At 38.1% G+C, this 17,153-nt stretch overlaps 1 long non-coding RNA gene across 1 annotated transcript in view; it reads right to left on the bottom strand.

The window, feature by feature from the left end:
* The window catches only part of LOC139827927 (uncharacterized), a 47,871-nt gene extending 33,784 nt beyond the window's left edge, over nucleotides 1–14,087 (bottom strand). The window contains exon 1 of the long non-coding RNA XR_011739066.1: nucleotides 14,001–14,087. This is a non-coding gene — a long non-coding RNA (uncharacterized lncRNA). The remainder of the gene's footprint in view (nucleotides 1–14,000) is intronic.
* Nucleotides 14,088–17,153: the final 3,066 nt, after the last annotated feature.

Raw genomic sequence — 17,153 nt, 5'->3', positions numbered from 1 at the left:
TCTGCCTTGTACTTTGCTCATCTGTCTCGTCCGCATAAATGCTGTGATCACATCCATTTGCCATCTCTTGGCAACCTTCATTTCTCTTCCACATACACAACTGCTATTCTGTGACTTAATTTTGTCCACTGCATGTCGTGTTTTTGAGCTAGCTGCCCTTCTTAGTTGCAATTACATCTCCATGTATCACTGATTAATAATTTCCTAGATGGATGTTTGTTATAAACTCATTCATTGATCTTACTGACTTGCCCTGAAATATTCAACAACTTAAATACTTCTCTGTGCTAAAAAAACCACATTCTGTAAAGACTTTTTATTTCTGCACTACACATCATTGTTAGCAGAATGCATTTTTTAAATACTTGAAGAGATAAATGAGCCAATTCTTCAGAAAGTTACAAAATTTATGAGATGCTACAACCCAGCCTTGTTCTCTGATTCCCCTTTTCACAGGACTTGTGCTCTGAACACCTGTATTACACTTACTTCTGGTTTTGCTGAAGTTTCTTATTCTACAGAACCCAGAATTTCCAATGAATGTACCTATATTCTCCATGTTTGCTTCAAGCTCGGACTTTGATTTCCTTGCAGCAGTTCCCTTACCACAAACATGAACCTCCCATCATTTTCTCCTTGGATATAAATGTAGCAGGAGCTGTAAATGTCAAGTGCTTGACCATTGTCATGCTTATGAACCCCTAATGGGAAACTTCATTCAGGCAGGCTGTAGACAATGTAGGTAGCAATAATATTTCTCACAAGCTCATGTTTCTCCTTACACTACTAGAATGCTCCTGCCTTTATTTGCTGCCTTTACTCTGGCAATTCATGCTTCGTATGGTGCCAGGAACTTCCTAAACTAAACCAAGATACCTCAAATGTGATGTCTTGATCATTAATTCAGGGAATCGCATCCGTATACAGGCAGAAAAGGTGCAGTGAAACAGTGTATTATTGGCCAATGTGGGTAAAACTGACCCTGGCCTCTTGATTAAATATTGGAGGCAAATTGCGAGGACTTTTGCTGTATTCTGCTACCACAGTCAGTGGCAATATAAGATATGGGCACCTTCCATGTTGCCAGTCCCCTGAGGAGAGTTGAAAGGGCAAGATGAATAAAGAACCTTGCATACAGCCCTTCTACTCACCAGTACACACATCACAGTAGTTGTCGTCATGATAGTAAATCTAAAACCAGGACATTGGCAGTGCCTGAATATCAAGATCAATTCTCAACTGCTCCTGTAATTCTCATTCTCCAAATTCTATCCCTCTGCAAAGAGATTATGAAGTTGTGACAGACAGTTGATTTCAAGGGTAGCACTGAATCCTTTATCAGTTAATTTAAAAGGTTATTTCAAGTCAGAGCCACATTTTATATAGTCAAATTTAGGTTTCACCCTTTTGCAACGAAGCTTCTATTTGCTTTTTTAAGATCCTAAAGAAGAAATTCTCAAAAAAAAAAAAAAAGGATAGTCCTGAATTATGACATTTCATGTAATAATAAAGTCAGGACAGTTCAAACTCTGGAGGGGTGATTTACAATTTATCCAATAGGTAAATAATATTTTTCTTAAGTAGCACTGACTGCTCATCTGCACTTGGAGGAGCAAAAACGCAAGACTTTCACTGCTCATCTTCTCTTTCTTTTCCTGTTTAGTCTGCAGAAACCAAGCTCTGCACCTTAATTAAGAAAATGGTTGTTCCCTACATTTTACAATAGTTTGGCTTCAATGGTAAAAAAAAATATTTCTCCTATGTGAGTCCCTGTGCAACACTGCAATATAGATTGTCATACCCTGGATAAAAGTAACTGTTGTGGTAGTTGTGATTAATATACATAAACATAATAGAGACATATTCAGATCAATGAGACAATCTCAATGATAATGATAATGGTGATAAATGATCAATAGGAAGCGGTTCTCAATTCCAAAATCATGGATTGAATATCCAGGACAGACTTTGAACTACCTTGTTCTTAAACTGTTGTTGTTTTAGGCAAAGAACAAAATTTGACCTCCTGTACATTATTTTTTTCTTCATTCTCCTGGCTGTGTACTGCTCAGGGAAGGGACCTGCTATTTCTCTTTGCTCTGTAAAATCCCAAGCATGCTTCTGGGTCCTGTAACAGATAATAAAAACCAGTCCTAAAACCAGAGCAAGAGAACTGCTTTCAAACAAAGATTGTTGTGCTTTGCATAGCACTGACTTCCATGAGTTTCTCAAAGTATTCCTTGTGAATTTAGCTGCCTTTGGTAATTACATTGCAGGAAAAGGAAGCAGTATTTTATCTGGCTACTGTGCAAATGTAAGCTGTCATAATAAATGCAGTCTTTCTCCTGTGCACATAGTTTTTTACAGCATCTTTCTTACCAGTTTATATGCAGTTGCTGTCCTTGTATTTTGAGATAAATTACCATTGAACAATTGCAGTGCAAGGTGAAAAATCAATTAAATGGAAATTACAGTTATTTGTTTAAAAATTCATGTAATATTTTATATTTATATCTATATATATTTATATTTATATTTTATATTTATATCACAAGTCTCTTATGTGACAGGTCAAATAGGTTAATCAGCAACCAGTTTTCTTTGCAATCCTGACTCAAATCTGCCTTTAGCAGGAGTGATAGAAGAAGAGTCCCAAATGCCCGCTTCTGGTCAGTGGCAAAGATGGGGGAATTTTGGGAAATTGCAAAAGTTATAGGCATCTACCCCTGCTTTGCTACTAATGCATCTTATTGCACCTGGAGAACATAGATTTTACACAGCAGAGAACTGCACTGTGTGCTCCTGAATGAACACATCTGGCTTTTCAGCTCAGACAGAAGTTTGAAATGACTCAAGCCAAACACTGTGTTACAGCATCTTTTAGGATCCAGAGTTTTCAGTCAAAACCAAGTTGTCCTTGCCTGTCCTCAAGGCAATGTCTCAATTTCTCTATCTCCCCTCTTTCCCAGCGAAAAATGTAGTTTTCCAATTCCTCCTAATTTCCTCCAATCATAATAATTGTAAAGCAAATATTGTAATGAAAAAAGTAAAGATCCACATTTTAAAGTGTAAAATATTATATTCATATATCCATGATACCTGTATTGAAAAAATAATGAGAATTTTGCTACCTCAGTGGTTTGGCTTAAAAAAGTTATTTCAACTAATCCAGAGCTTGTTAAGAAAATGTAAAAAGTGGCACCTTCCAAAAGCAACTAACTTAAAATATCTTTTTATAAAAACAACCAACCAACCCCAAACCAATAAGTATAGCTAAACCTATCTTACAAACTATCTACAGAAATGTAAAAGATTACTAGAGAGTAGTGTATACGCATTTCATTCTCTCATTTATAACTGCCTTCTTTACGATCAGGAAGTTTGTTTGGTTATGCTAAATCACTTACTGACTTGGTATATATGATTTTTTGTTGTTGTTGAAATGAAGTTTGCAGCTCCAGGCCTAATTACTGATGGCAATATAATTTTTTTTATACCCAGTTGCTTTTGTCTAAACAAATAAAGCATATAGTTCTTTGCTGCACTGTAATTGCTGTCATGGTGACCTCAGCTAGCTGCACAGTGAGATGATTTCAGCTTGATGCAAAACAGATAAATGTTTAAGGTGCTTAAATGGATTAGATCTCAGAGGCATCTCCTGGTCGTCAAGTCCAGCCTACTGTCTTGGGCAACCATGCTCTAAAATATCGGCTCCATCTCAAAGGTGGAACGGCTTCCTGCCCTAACTGCAGCTGTTGGGGTGATGCTCTAGAATCTGGCACAGGATTGCTGCTCCAGTGGCTGGAAAACTTACGCTGCTTTTTAGACTACATTTCTTTTGGGGTGCATTGCCTTAAATAGTGTTTCTCCAACTCACGCCTTTACCTAGAAAATAATTTCCATTAATATTACACATTACTTATCCTAACTGTCTATCCTAGGTGGGTGGCAAAGTTTTTAAATTTTGTGTTACGCATTTTGCTTCTTATTGTGGGTATGGAGGGGTGGTTTATAAATAAAAAAAAGGAGGAAATAGCTAAATTCTGTGTTATGATTTAAAAGATAATGGAGTGATACTTAGCTCCTCCCTCACCTGTAGCCCCCATAGTTGCTTTTCTGTACTCATCCTCTTAATTTTATTTTTTTTTTTTTAATTTATTTAGTGGCCAAGAACATAGGCTTAAAATATGAAACTTACATCAGTCATCAGGGCTTAAATCATAGTTTCCTATAAAAGGAAGAGGATAAGTATATGTAATGTAGATGGGTAGCTCTTTGTAAGATTCATACACTGCAATGGTAAAAGAATTAGGTTATTTATTTAAATACTAATAGCTAGATTATGGGGTTATTTGATTTCAGTCTTCTTGGTTTTACTCCCCTTTTCTTTGTTAAATATGTATCCTTTTTCTTTAATCTTTTTCCTGCTTTTTCATTCCCTTTGCTTTGCTGCCCTTACTCTTCTGAAAGATAATGCCTTACCTTTATTTATTTATTCCTTTCCCTCTTAAAAAAAATAATTTATTTTGCCATTGTCCTTTTCTTTTTAGATAGACAGCAGGAGAAAAGGCACATGGAGTGGTGAAAGAGGAGGGCAACAACATCCCTTGAGGAAGTTGCTAGCAAGGAATCCTCATTCAACTCAATTTTAGGCTGGTCCAAGAATGAGAAGAAGTCAGAAAGCGCCAAATTCCTCACTTTTCTATTATGCAGCTACCTATGTGTTTTATAGCAAATAGTGTTAAAATATTGCTGTTTTATCCTTGTTCTTAAATGACCAAACATACAACTTTGTCAACTAATTTTCTAAGGGTTTTGACTAAGCTACTGCTTCAATAACAGAACATTCTGCTACTCATTATATGATCAGTTTTCTAAACTGTACCTTACATTCGTAAGTACTGAGTAAAATCAGCAAACTTCTCTGAGAATTACTTACGGTGTCTTATTGTCATATGTTAAATTAACTGGGAATATGTAATTGCTATCATTAATACCTGCTGTCTCCTTAATGAAGCAAAAGGTAGAGGCACAAGCATATCCATTGTGTCTCTGCAGAAGTGTCTGGAGTCAGTGGATATATTTGGTCCCACTTACAGGAATGCACCCCAAACCTATTAGGTTTCACTATTTTTGCTTTACATGCATAGATCATAACCCCTTTAGAGAGGTCACAATGTTGTGGAAGGTGGTGCAACTAATTGCCATGGAGGGTGTCACAGTGTGTCAAACAAGATGATTTTCTGCCTGCAATAACATCACTAAGTAAAGCAGAGCAGGACTAAACACATGCTGTATCTCCTTAGAGACTACGTTTTCTATGCACCAGACCACAGAGGGAAGTACAACAGGCCTTTTTACATGAATACTCAATAAAATAATAGACTTACCAATGTTTAAGTTATTTTGAGGATACCAGCAAGTGAAATGATACAAGAATGAACTCACTTCAAGAAGCAACTGGAAAATAAATTCTACATTACAAACTGATATAAATTTCATATACCAGCAAGGAACTTCAATGAATATTAGTCTTGTGCAACATGCTTATGTGTGTAAAATGGGTTTCTACTGTACTTTGACTTTAAAAACGTTATTCACTGTTTCCTAGCACAAAGCCCCAGCAGGCATGCACTTTGGCTAGCTAGTGAAGAACTCTGCCCCAGTTTTCCATAATGCATTCATGAAGGGGTTTGTAACAACCAGTGGTTACTGCAGCAGAAAAACTAAAATGTTGTACTGTGGCACTTTTGAAACCAACACAAAAGTTCAATCACTACAGCTCTTACAGGCTAATGATGTGCTATAAACAGTGGCATATTGCTAGCAATGTATAATCCATACTCAAAGAAGCCATTCATTAAGACTTATAATTTCTTTTCAATATACTCGGCTCTTCAAGCTAAAACTATGGATTTCAGAAGCCTCCGTTGGTGACTCAGCCTCACGGTGGTAGGTACCTGCACCCTGCAGGGCTCAATTTACCTAGACCTTTTTGGAGACTCCCCAGCATGTATACCTCTCACCTCTTCACGTCTCCCAGCCCTCTTTTGCACGGAACAGCCCTTGTCTGAGCATCTGTGATGGGGCCAGGAAGGTCAAGGGGCTCATTGGCACATCAACAAAATGGAAAGCCCAGGGCTGCAGCAAAGAAACCTGGAGAGCGAGCAGGGAACTGCAGTCAGCACGCGCTCAGGGCTGGGCAAGAGCACTGTAACTGTTAAGCAAGAAGAATTAGGTCGTTAAATACAAGCTGAGCATAGTTTAAGGTGAAGAAGAGCACCTCCTCAGCCAAGAAAACTTGGCTTATTGGAAGCCGTGTCCTTCCCAACCCTCCTTTCTTTCTCCCTCACATTAACACTATGCTTCTCTCTCTCTTCTGTTTGTTGGGTTTTTTTGGTTTTTTTTGGTGTTTTGTTTGTTTGTTTGTTTTTTTGTTGGTTTGTTTGTTTGTTTGTTTGCAAGTCTCTCTTCCTTAGTTTCATGCTCACCTCTTTTATTCTCAGATTTTGTCCTATCTTCCCAAAGCTCTCTGTATTAAGTAGGGCTGTGGCCTCAAGCTGTATGAGGACAAGTGTGGAAAAAAGGTTGAAAGAAAACTTTATAATACAGAATGTTTTTTCTAAATTGATACAGGGGATACATACAGACACAGAGAAACAGATGCCATTTATGGGTATCTCTTCATACAACATGGATCTCCCTTTGAACCTGACTTCTTTAAAAATAAAGCTCAGAAATCTGCTGTGATTGTGAACTACTAAATTACAGAAGAACATGTCTTATGAGTGACAGCACTGAGAAACTGTAATGTTGCATACTGAAACAGTTGGGAAATACGAGCGGAGATAGATGGCCAGTGCCCTGGAACTTCTGCCCATTTCCCCCAGCAGAAGAAGAAGTGCAACCTCAGCCACTACTCAGAAGCTCAGTCTGGGCACTGTAGGCATTAGTCTGCATCTCCAGATGAAAAGGAATCATCAAATATGGCAACACCAACAGGGTTTCACTCACAGTACCAGAAGGCACTAAACTTGATTGAATGAGCTTTATTCCTAAGAGAGGAACTAACAATAAGCATTGTCCAATGCAACTACCGTGACATAAATACATAATGTGACAATGAAGAACTTTGTAATGACAGGCCATGCAGTTTTTCAGTATTCACTCTGAAAGACACAAATTCAGTCATTTTTGCATTTGCAAGATTGGATTTAGCGTATTATTACTGTATTCATATTTTATTTCAACCCTTGCAAATACTGGATAACAGCTTTCATCTGTGTTGTTTTGCTGGAACTGATCCATTCTACCACTCTGGAGAGCCTAGTATTTTGATGAAGAATAAAAAACACTGAAATCAGTATAAGAACTGAAAACTTCCAGGTATGTGTGCATTAACGCTGGCACTAGTGAAGACTGTCTTTATGGAAACTTGAAATATGCTTGTATCTCTGGAGAAGAAGACTTGAATTAGAGGGAAAGTATCTGTGAGGAAAGCATTTTGCTCTTGAATCTCTAAGAGGAGAGTTTTTCTCTCAGAAATTAAAGAAAGCATGTGCTGCAGCTTGCATGTGGCAGCTATGGCAGAAATCAGGCTTCTTAATGTACAAGTCTTAGAAGCTCATACCTTTCTCATGAGCCAATCTCAAATTAACCCTTTCATACAAAAAAGATAGTTCATAATGTCTTATGGAACAGAATCATATGCATTATTTGCTTCTGTGACCCCTGTGCTGTTTCTGCATAGTCTATGTATTATTTCTATGGCAAGGTGAGAATATGACAGTCATGTATTGGGATAATACCATGTACAATGTGCCCAACTGAGCCATATAATTTATGAAACAGAAATATCAGGGACAATGGTGAGGGTTTTGGGGAAGCTGGGAGAGGGATTCAATCCAGGAGTCCTAGCTGGGCCTCTTAATACTACTGTTACGTCAATAAATCCTAATAATAGCAAAAATCAACCACTTGGGAAAGCATTTTTATTCTTTTTCACTGCAGGCCAAGGAAGTTATTAGTTTGATTTGCAGTTAAATCTCGAGTAGAGCTGGATGGTTGCCTGGACTCAAAAGCATTCGCCAAGCACATACAGCAAGGGACATGGGGCGCAGGAAATGTTGAGACCCAATTGTGTGCTTACCCAGTGGGGATATCAGGCTATAGCAGAGGAGATGTTTAAAAGTCACCTTCCACAAATACTCAGTCTGCACAGGTACCTGTCTGACCTGAGTCACTGAGTCTTTCATGTTTTTCTCCCTTGTGATAATAAACTAACTTTGAAGTGATAACAGAGCAGGGTGAAGTCCATCTACAAGGTTTAGCAAAGAGTGGTAAAACAAAAGAAAATACTTCTGGAAAAAGATAGTTTGCAAAAGTCTGGCCACATTTTTTCCAAATTATTTGCTTTTTGTTTAATTTCTGTTCTGTCCTCCCTTGATGGATCTCAATTCTGCCCACTGAAATCCAAAATTTCCCCTTCCAAGTGATGAAATGAATCCCCACATACTGGGGCTCAACAAAAGCAGCAAAAATCTACAACTGGATTTCCTTTCCCTAAAATTACTCCTTACCTTTTAGAACTCCTACACAAATAGCTGTGATATTGTAAATATGATAAATCCCTCTATGTGAGCTGAATAAATTGATTAGGAGCAAAATAGTCATGTGGGCTGGACTAGATGGGCTTATTAAGGATTCAATAGCTAATTGCTTGCACAGTGGAATGAAAAGAAGGAAGAAAGAAATAGAGAGAGAAATATATGTTTGTTTGTGGAATGGCTGATGGGCTGCTGGCCAGGGCAGGCTGAAAAAGACTGCAGGAGTTTTGGATACAGTGAGAACCTATTACCACTGGCTGGCATGGAACAAAATTCAAAGGAAAACGTCCACAGACTGCAGTGCCTGGAACAATATAGCTGTGGTTCAAGGGTTTCTCTTTTATGGCCTGATTACAAATGCAATATAATTAACTGCACCATATACTTGCACAGCTTCTTTAATCCAATGATTTCAAAGAATTTTACAGAGCATAATTAAATAAGGGAAGATATTTGACCTAGGAGCAAAACCTGGAGAGGGACCTTCCAGCTTCCTTCCCCTTCCTGTTGTCTTTGTTAGATGCATCTCTGTTTACTGAATTGCGAATAGCAGAGCTTAGAGACAAAGTTAATTAATAGTAAAAACTTGTTTGTGTGAGGTAAAAAGAGCAGGAATGTGCATTTGAGTGGTAGTCTGAAAGACAGAAGGTGTCAAGCAAGAATAAAGAATCAGGTCAGCAAGAATGAAAGCTAGAGGCAGAAAAGGAGCAGAACAGGTTTATGTTCATAAAAGAACTAAGGGGAAATGTGGCAGCCTTGAAAAGATGCTGAGAAGAGTGTTGCACGTCAAAGTGGATTTTGTAACATTCTTTGTCCACAGCACCTCAGAAAAAATCCTTTCCTCTTTAATATAATAGTAAACATGGTTTGTCTTTCTTTCTTCTAAATAAGAGTTTGGACGTAACTCTAACTAGTCCCCAGCAGACAATGCAAAGTACAAAATCTACAGCTCTGGGAAGAAAAGTGAAAATCCTTAAGTCCTCTCCCTACTATTCATTTTCTACAACTTTTTCAGCATCAAGCAAAGGACCATACACAGTGTGCAGAGAGCAAAATGATGGATTAATTAGCTCCCAGCAGATCTGCAGTTCCCTGACCGTGCAAAGCCTTCTGTTGAAAAGAAGTGCCCAGTCATTCTCCTGAGCATAGAAGGGAACAGCTTAACACCTTCCACATTTTAGGCAAAAGTGAATACAGCAGAAGAGAGCTGGACTCTTAATAAATGAGGAGGGACTTTTAAAGTAGCACAATAGTTGAGAAACTGAAATTTGTGTGAAAAATTAGTGGTCATTTTTCACCAGATAAAGTAAAATCCTATAGCTCTGGATGGTTCAGGTTTTATGCAAGAGTAGCAATGCTATTGCTGCAGAAAAACTGAAGAAACTTTCAAAAACTCTGAGGAGCTGTTAATCAGTTGATCTTACGGGACAGGTCACAGGTCAACAAAGTCTCTGTGTTGCTGAAAATCCAGCAAAAATAAGGATAGCAATCTTTTTCTGAAATGAGCATTCCAGGACTGTAGGCTGCATAGCGTCTTCAACAAACTGTCCCAATGAAGCAAAGCAGAGCTTGAACAGCACAAATCTGACTGTAATACAGTTTAAAATACGGAATAAAAATCAGGATAAAGGTACTGCTAAAACCTAGAGGAGTGCAGACTTACAAGGTGTAGACAGATATTGTGATAATTTTTTAAAAATAAAAATGGAATGGTAAAAAAGAGGACTAATCCATAGCACTAAGACCTTAGGAAATTACTGCATAAAATGTCTCAAGAAATAAGAGCAAATAAGTAAAGCCTACTACAACTTCCAGCAGAGCTGCAGGCAGCAGGAACACACAAGCATCTGCCTAGAGCCATGTGTGCTCCTGCAGGACCCTCTCCCAAGGGTTTCCCAGGTGAAGGTACCGTCTGCAGCAGGAAGAAACTCAGCCCAGAGAGGTGGACAGTGATGCTCCATTCATGAACGCACCTAACAGGCTTGGAGATCTTTGATAAAAGGAGTAATGCAATATGCATGTGAAGTGTTATTATTATTTCTTTTAAACAGGTATACTAAATTTAATGGGGATGCTGAGGGATTCCATTAATGCTAACAGCAGTATCAGTGTCTCTCAACACTTTCTTGATTATGCCATTGAAAATCTAACAGCTCTGAGTGCCTTAAGTTTTTACACCATGAGACTGTCAAGTGCACTCTACATACAACTGCATATAATGATTACACCTGAATTCTATTCCGGCACAAGCTTTATCTACACAGCCTCTTTCACGGTAGAAGAATATGATCCTACATAAAGTCCACAAATAATTCTTTCCTGTAATACTTTGCAGTAAATGAACATTAATTCATGCTGAATTACAATGGAGTATCCATATTACATATTACATCACAAAAGTACCCACGAAGCAGCTTGATTAATACCATTATTGCAACAAATAGTAGAGGGATTAATATGATTTGCTGCTAACTATAACAGAGAAGCATTTAAATTTCACTTTTGGAAGACATTTTCCTTATTTTCCTGCAAAAAGTCTTTCCAACTTGCAGGTAGAAACTGTGGAAGTGACATTCAGCTGAGTAAGGTCCTTCAGGAGTAGAGCTGTCTGATTTTCACTTGTTATTAGGCATTGCTTTTTTAAAGCCCTGTTCTAAATGCATGCATGTCTTGCATCTACATTTTTTTTTCCTGTAATTTGAAATACATTTTGCAATCAAGTTTGCATTTGCTTATAGTGAATTTGAAAAAAAACTTCTCCAATACACTTAAAAGCAGTGACAATAACTTCTTTCCTTGTTCTTAAAAGGTTATCAAAAGTAAAGAAAAATAAAAAAAAATAAAGAAAAATAAAAGGAGATACAATTCTGAAGTAATAAATAATGACAAACAGTTTTAAAAAATCCCTGGTAACCAACCAACAGAAATACATCCCACTGAAATACACAATTATTTGTTACTGAACATTTTTGTTCCCATAGTATCTACAGAGCTCAGTTTGACTAGGTAACATAAACTTAGAGAGATACCTTTGAAAACTAAATAGATGAGCCCCACAATATTCAAGAGAAAGGAATGCAAACACAAGGAAATTTAAATAAATTTACTGCTTAAAATGCCTTTTCATGGACAAACAGCTTCTCTTATTATATCACCAAGCTAGCAAAATTTTAGATAAAGAAAACAAGATTATACAACTTCAGTGTACAAAGATACTGGCTCTGAGATACTTTTCTTCCTTCCAGATACACATAAACAATGAAAACGTGCAAGGGGTGAAGATTGTAGAAGATGCTAACAGTTCCATGTTTCTCATTTCTTTTAGTTTACTACGTTACAATTTTGCAGAATACTACCAGTGCATTCCTCTTTGCTTTTGAAGGGTGAATGGGTTGGTGTTGGCACAGTCTGAAGCTCCATCACCACCCATCACAATCACAGCAGAGTGAGCAGCTACTCCTGTCTCTTGGGAATTACACAAACACAGACTTAAAACATCCTAAAATGTTGATCTTGAGGATATTATTGACCATGCTTAATCTCACTAAACCCCACCTTCTTAGGAGTAGTGACTGCTGAATTGTTTCAGGGATAAGTGCCATTCAACAGTGAATTTGATAGGAATACCACCAAATACAGGGTTTATAAGTGTAACTTGCTCACTACAAATGTCTTCACTACTGAAGAAGACCACGTTGACTACTTAGGTATGTGTCAGTCATGTGCGCCCATACTTTCAAAATAGCATCAAACAGGAACTCTCCCATTTGTCTGCTGTAACACAGAGCCATTAAATTAAGCTATAAAAATGAGCTGGATTTTTTCACAGGTCTTAGAAATGTAACATGATGACAAACAGCCTCCTGCTTATCACTTCAGGCCTTACTTAGTGCACCTACTACCTAGTTTTGTATCTAATTAAAAGACCTTTGCACAGATTTAAAGCAAGCTACAGCAGAGGATGGTCATATTGGAGCAGCATTCTGCTGTGTGTAGAAGGGATGGATGTGTGGGTTCACCTCCTGCAGAAGTGTCCAGCTGGCCTGGTTCCCTTTCCTTTTACAAGCCACATGCTTGGGGTGCAGCTCTGCTGCCCTGAGCTGCAGGGGGGTATAAAGCAGGCAGAGACAGGCTCTTCTCAGCAGAGCCCAGCACCAGGACGAGAGGCAGTGGGCACACACTGAACACAGTAGGCGCTGCCTGAACATCAGGAAGTGTATTTTTTACTGTGAGGGTGGCCGAGCATAGGCACAAGTTGCCCAAAAAGATTTTGCAATCTCCATCCTTAGAGATATTTGAAAGCCATCTGTACACAGTCCTGGGCAACCGGCTCTAGGTGGCCCTGCTTGAGCAGGGGCCTGGGCCAAATGATTTTCTGAGGTTCAGTCCACCCTCAACCATTCTGTGATTTTGTGATCAGCAAGGTACAATTAGGCATGTAGAGTCTACAATCAAAATGAGAAAAATAGGTAGTCACTAACAGGACGACAGTAGGGCACTGGAATTGATGAAGATCACCACTCTGGAGACATGTTTGGCCCATTGAGCAGTATGAGCCCTTTGTTGTTGGTATGTTGTCAGAACATCAGTAAGGAAAGACTTGCAGAGTGCAACTGTTGAGACTAGGAACAGGAAATACAAATGCAGTGTGTTCAAAGTGCTTTCAGTTTATGGTCATAAAATCGAGAGCCTGCAAATGAAACATGCAGAAAGTCTACAAACTGAGCTTGAATGACTTTTTTTTTTTTTCCTGAGATGGCTTCAGTATTTATTTGCTTTTACACAGATTAGAGAAGTGTCTTACAGCAGATATTAATTTCCCTCCTATCACAATGACTATCAAATAAAGCAAGTTTCTGTACTTATTGCCAACAAGTTGTGGTATGTTCTTTTATCAATATGTGCTTTAAATATCTACCCTAAGAAAAAATAACAAAGGATTTTTAAAACAGTTCTGTGTCTTAAGACCCAACACGACAGAAAAATCCTAACAATGCCTTCTTCCTTCCAGGACTACTATTCTCTCACCATATCCATTGTGAGTTGGGCAAGCAAAGGCTAAATTAGTTCATGAGAGCGCTATACATTATTTTGTGTGGTAATAAGGTGTGAAACTGAAAACAGGATAAATTCAAGCTGAACTTCAGGAGACATATCCTGACTACAAGGTTTATTCAGTTTATTTTCCAAAGCAGAAGGCAAAATATTTCAAAATTTCAGGCTGCACTTAGACAAAACACTTGAAAATAGAATGTAATAAGCAACTCTGTCTTCACAGGAAGAAAAATAAACAGACTTAATGCATTTTACCAACCCCCAGCTTCTTCAGTAGCATGTTTAGAATCACAGAATCATTTAGTCTGGAAAAGATGTTTAAGATCATCAAGTACCTACCAGCCTGCTCCATGACCAGACTTGCTGAGGCTCCTGGTGTGGCTACTCCCCTGTCCAAGCCAGGGTAAAGCAGAAACTCCATTTACTGCAGCCTGCCTGCGTCAGGATTCTGTGAACATTTTTACTAAAAACATTAAAGAAAACTTACAATTAGACAGCTCAGTGATGTTAAATGTTCCATGAACAACAGACTATGCAACATTTGAGTTTTCTTTCTGCTTTTACTTTTATAAAAATAGATTCTGAGGGAAAAAAAGTGGGAGGGAGGGTGTTAATAAAGAAAAAAAAGGCTTTGTTAGTGTTTTTAGGAAAGACTTGTCCTTTGGTAAAACCATTTTGCTGTATTTATGCAGCAAATAGTGTATTAATGGGTTTTCATGTACATTTCCCTGACAGATGGGCAGTATTGTTCATAAAAATGAACAACTAAAAACATATTAAAGAGGCACCTAGAAACAAAAGCCTAAAGCTGAGAATATAGGTTATCTTCACAAAGCAGGGTTGTTAGCTAGGAAATGATTGTACAGTTCCAAACGTAAAAAATATGATCTACTGCCACCTCCCTCTTGTGGACTTCTATTTATAGTGACAATTGGACAGCAGAGAGCTGTTTAGCAGTTTGATGTCATAATTTATATTCCAAGTGAGGTAGATAGCTATTTGTATGTGAATAAATACAAATGCTGATTCCCATCTATCAACATGTACACAGTCATTATTTCCCACATTTACCAGCAAGCACGCATGCCAGGATCACAGCCACAGGAGTAATTACTAATACGCAGCAGGCTCGGAAAGACCTAAAAAGTTTGCTAGTTAACCATGAGAAATATTGCCCCCAGGAAATGCATGATTCAAACTCAGTTTGTACATGGTGAATGCCTACCCATAACCATGCATAATTTAAGTAATTCATGAACCATAGGAGCCTCACTTGTTACTCCAGAGACAACCAAGAAATGTCATGGCATGAATAATAGAAGAACACATATATTTGTATAGCACATTGAATTATCTACTGTAACTTCCCAACTAATTGCAACTACTGGCAATTATCTCTATGTTAGCAGACACCGAGTAAGAGGAATATTTACCTGGTTGACTCTAAATTCTGAAACTGCTTGTCCTGAGGAGTTTCTATTGCACAGGGGGCTCATCAAGTGCTATCTGATACTAAGTGTTCATTTTATAGCGTGCGGCTCAGAGTGAGTCCAGCACAAGTTTCTTTTCCAGTGGGCTGTTTCAACTTCGCAGCTGTGGGTATAAATAAAATTCAGCTCTCATCACTTGGATGTAGTCACCATCATTTAATTGCGTAACTAACCTGCTGGTGGGGAGAAATGTATAATTTGTCAGATCATCTACCTAGAGTAGAATAAAGCTCTTATCTTGTGCCATCAGCATTCCTATGGATTTGATCACTTCTGTTGTTCTGGCTGCGTTTCATCTTCCACACTTGGAATTTCTGCAGTGCAGATACCCATGTTGTTGTCTAGACTCCTTTTACAGTCAGTGGAAGAAACAGATGTTATTTCTTTCCACAGCCAGCAAACACAATGAAAAAAAAAGTGTTCATTTTGAAGGTAGGTGGCTAACATAGGACAGATTAATTTCTCTCCAGATGTGTCTATTCCTTCTAATGACTAGAGTCTGGAAAAAGACCACCTTAGATGCAGACATGAAGCTTGCAAATGTACAAATTTAAGGGAGGTGAATCATGTCTTTACTGTATACAGAGCAACTATTCCAGGTGTGCTACACTGAATTTGGATTTGTGTGTGCTAAAGATCAGAACTCCATTTTCTTTTTTTGGAGTGCCTATTTCTTTTTCTCCAAGCATAGGCAGAAGTTACTTGCTCTCTTAATTTATACAAATATGAAAAAATATTTGAAAGATCCTTTTTAGAATTCAGGTCCTCAGTGTCCCGAAGTCAACTGCTGACTGTGAAATTGTTCTTCATTTTCTATTTAAGAACAAAAACAAACCACAAACAAACAAAACCAGACAACAACAAAACCCAAAACAAACAACAGCAACAAAACACACTAAACCCAAACAAACTTAAATTATATTTCTTGGGTTAGATTTACATAAAGCACAAAAAAAGGTTACACCTTCATATTTGGTTTCTTTTTTAATCAAATAGTTGATCTAAAAGGATATATTTTTCAAAGATTGAAGACATTTTTAGCTAATCTATACTTTTCCTGGTGTGAGACATTTGGTGTTTTGAAATGAGAATAGTACAGATATTTGCCAGAAAATCAATGAAAAAAACCATAAGCATTTGAAGAAACTTGCATATTTGTTGCTTAATAAGATATACAAGTTTGCCACTTGGCCAGATATTTCTTAGCACATCTAGGGTTTTCTCTAAATGCCAGGTGAAGCTGACAAGATACAGAAGTGTTTTGTTGTTGTTGGTTTTGTGTTATTTAAACTGTCTAATAAACATATACAAACAGACTGCCTGTGAATGCAAGTAAACTGTATTCCCTGGACATTTTCAGCCTCCCAAATCCAGTCTTGAGTTATTAAAAAAAACAAATGTTGATCTGAAGCAGCCCCGCAGTATACAGCATAGACAAAGGTGAAGGCACATTGCAGTACAACAAGTCTCAGGCACAGAAGTTGCACAGAGCAATGCAACCGATGGGGATTTTACCTGGTCTGACTTGCAAAGGCCAATATTAAGCCTGTTCAGTGACACGGAAGACTATAAACACTGCACATTAAGGAGCAATAAAGAATGTCACCTACAGTTACCAAGGTCACAGATGAAATGGAGGATAATTTTACCCAACCCTGCAGGAGATGGGAGGCTTTCAAGGCACTTCCCTGCCTACATGCAGCACCACATTTTGCTTTGCTTTTGCTGGTGGGCAGCGGGTGCAAGGCTGGTGCTGGGGATGTATCCCTGGGCAGTAGAAGCAACCTGTGCTGCAAAGCGTCAGCATCTTCCCTGTGCTCAAACAAACTAGAGCCAGCCCTAAATTCAGGCTTGTAACATCTACTTGGTTGTAAAATAAATGGTGCAGTCTCTAGTGTAAGGAAGCTTTTTCCTGTTGTCTGACCTTACAATCCTTTACCCAGTGTAATCTTGTTATTTTTTGTTCTGTTGATCAAGGGCATGAAAAAGACATTATTTTCTA

This window comes from Patagioenas fasciata, chromosome 4 (genome assembly GCF_037038585.1).
Source record: "Patagioenas fasciata isolate bPatFas1 chromosome 4, bPatFas1.hap1, whole genome shotgun sequence".
NCBI lineage: Eukaryota > Metazoa > Chordata > Aves > Columbiformes > Columbidae > Patagioenas > Patagioenas fasciata.
This window is presented reverse-complemented; position numbering and strand designations above follow the sequence as displayed.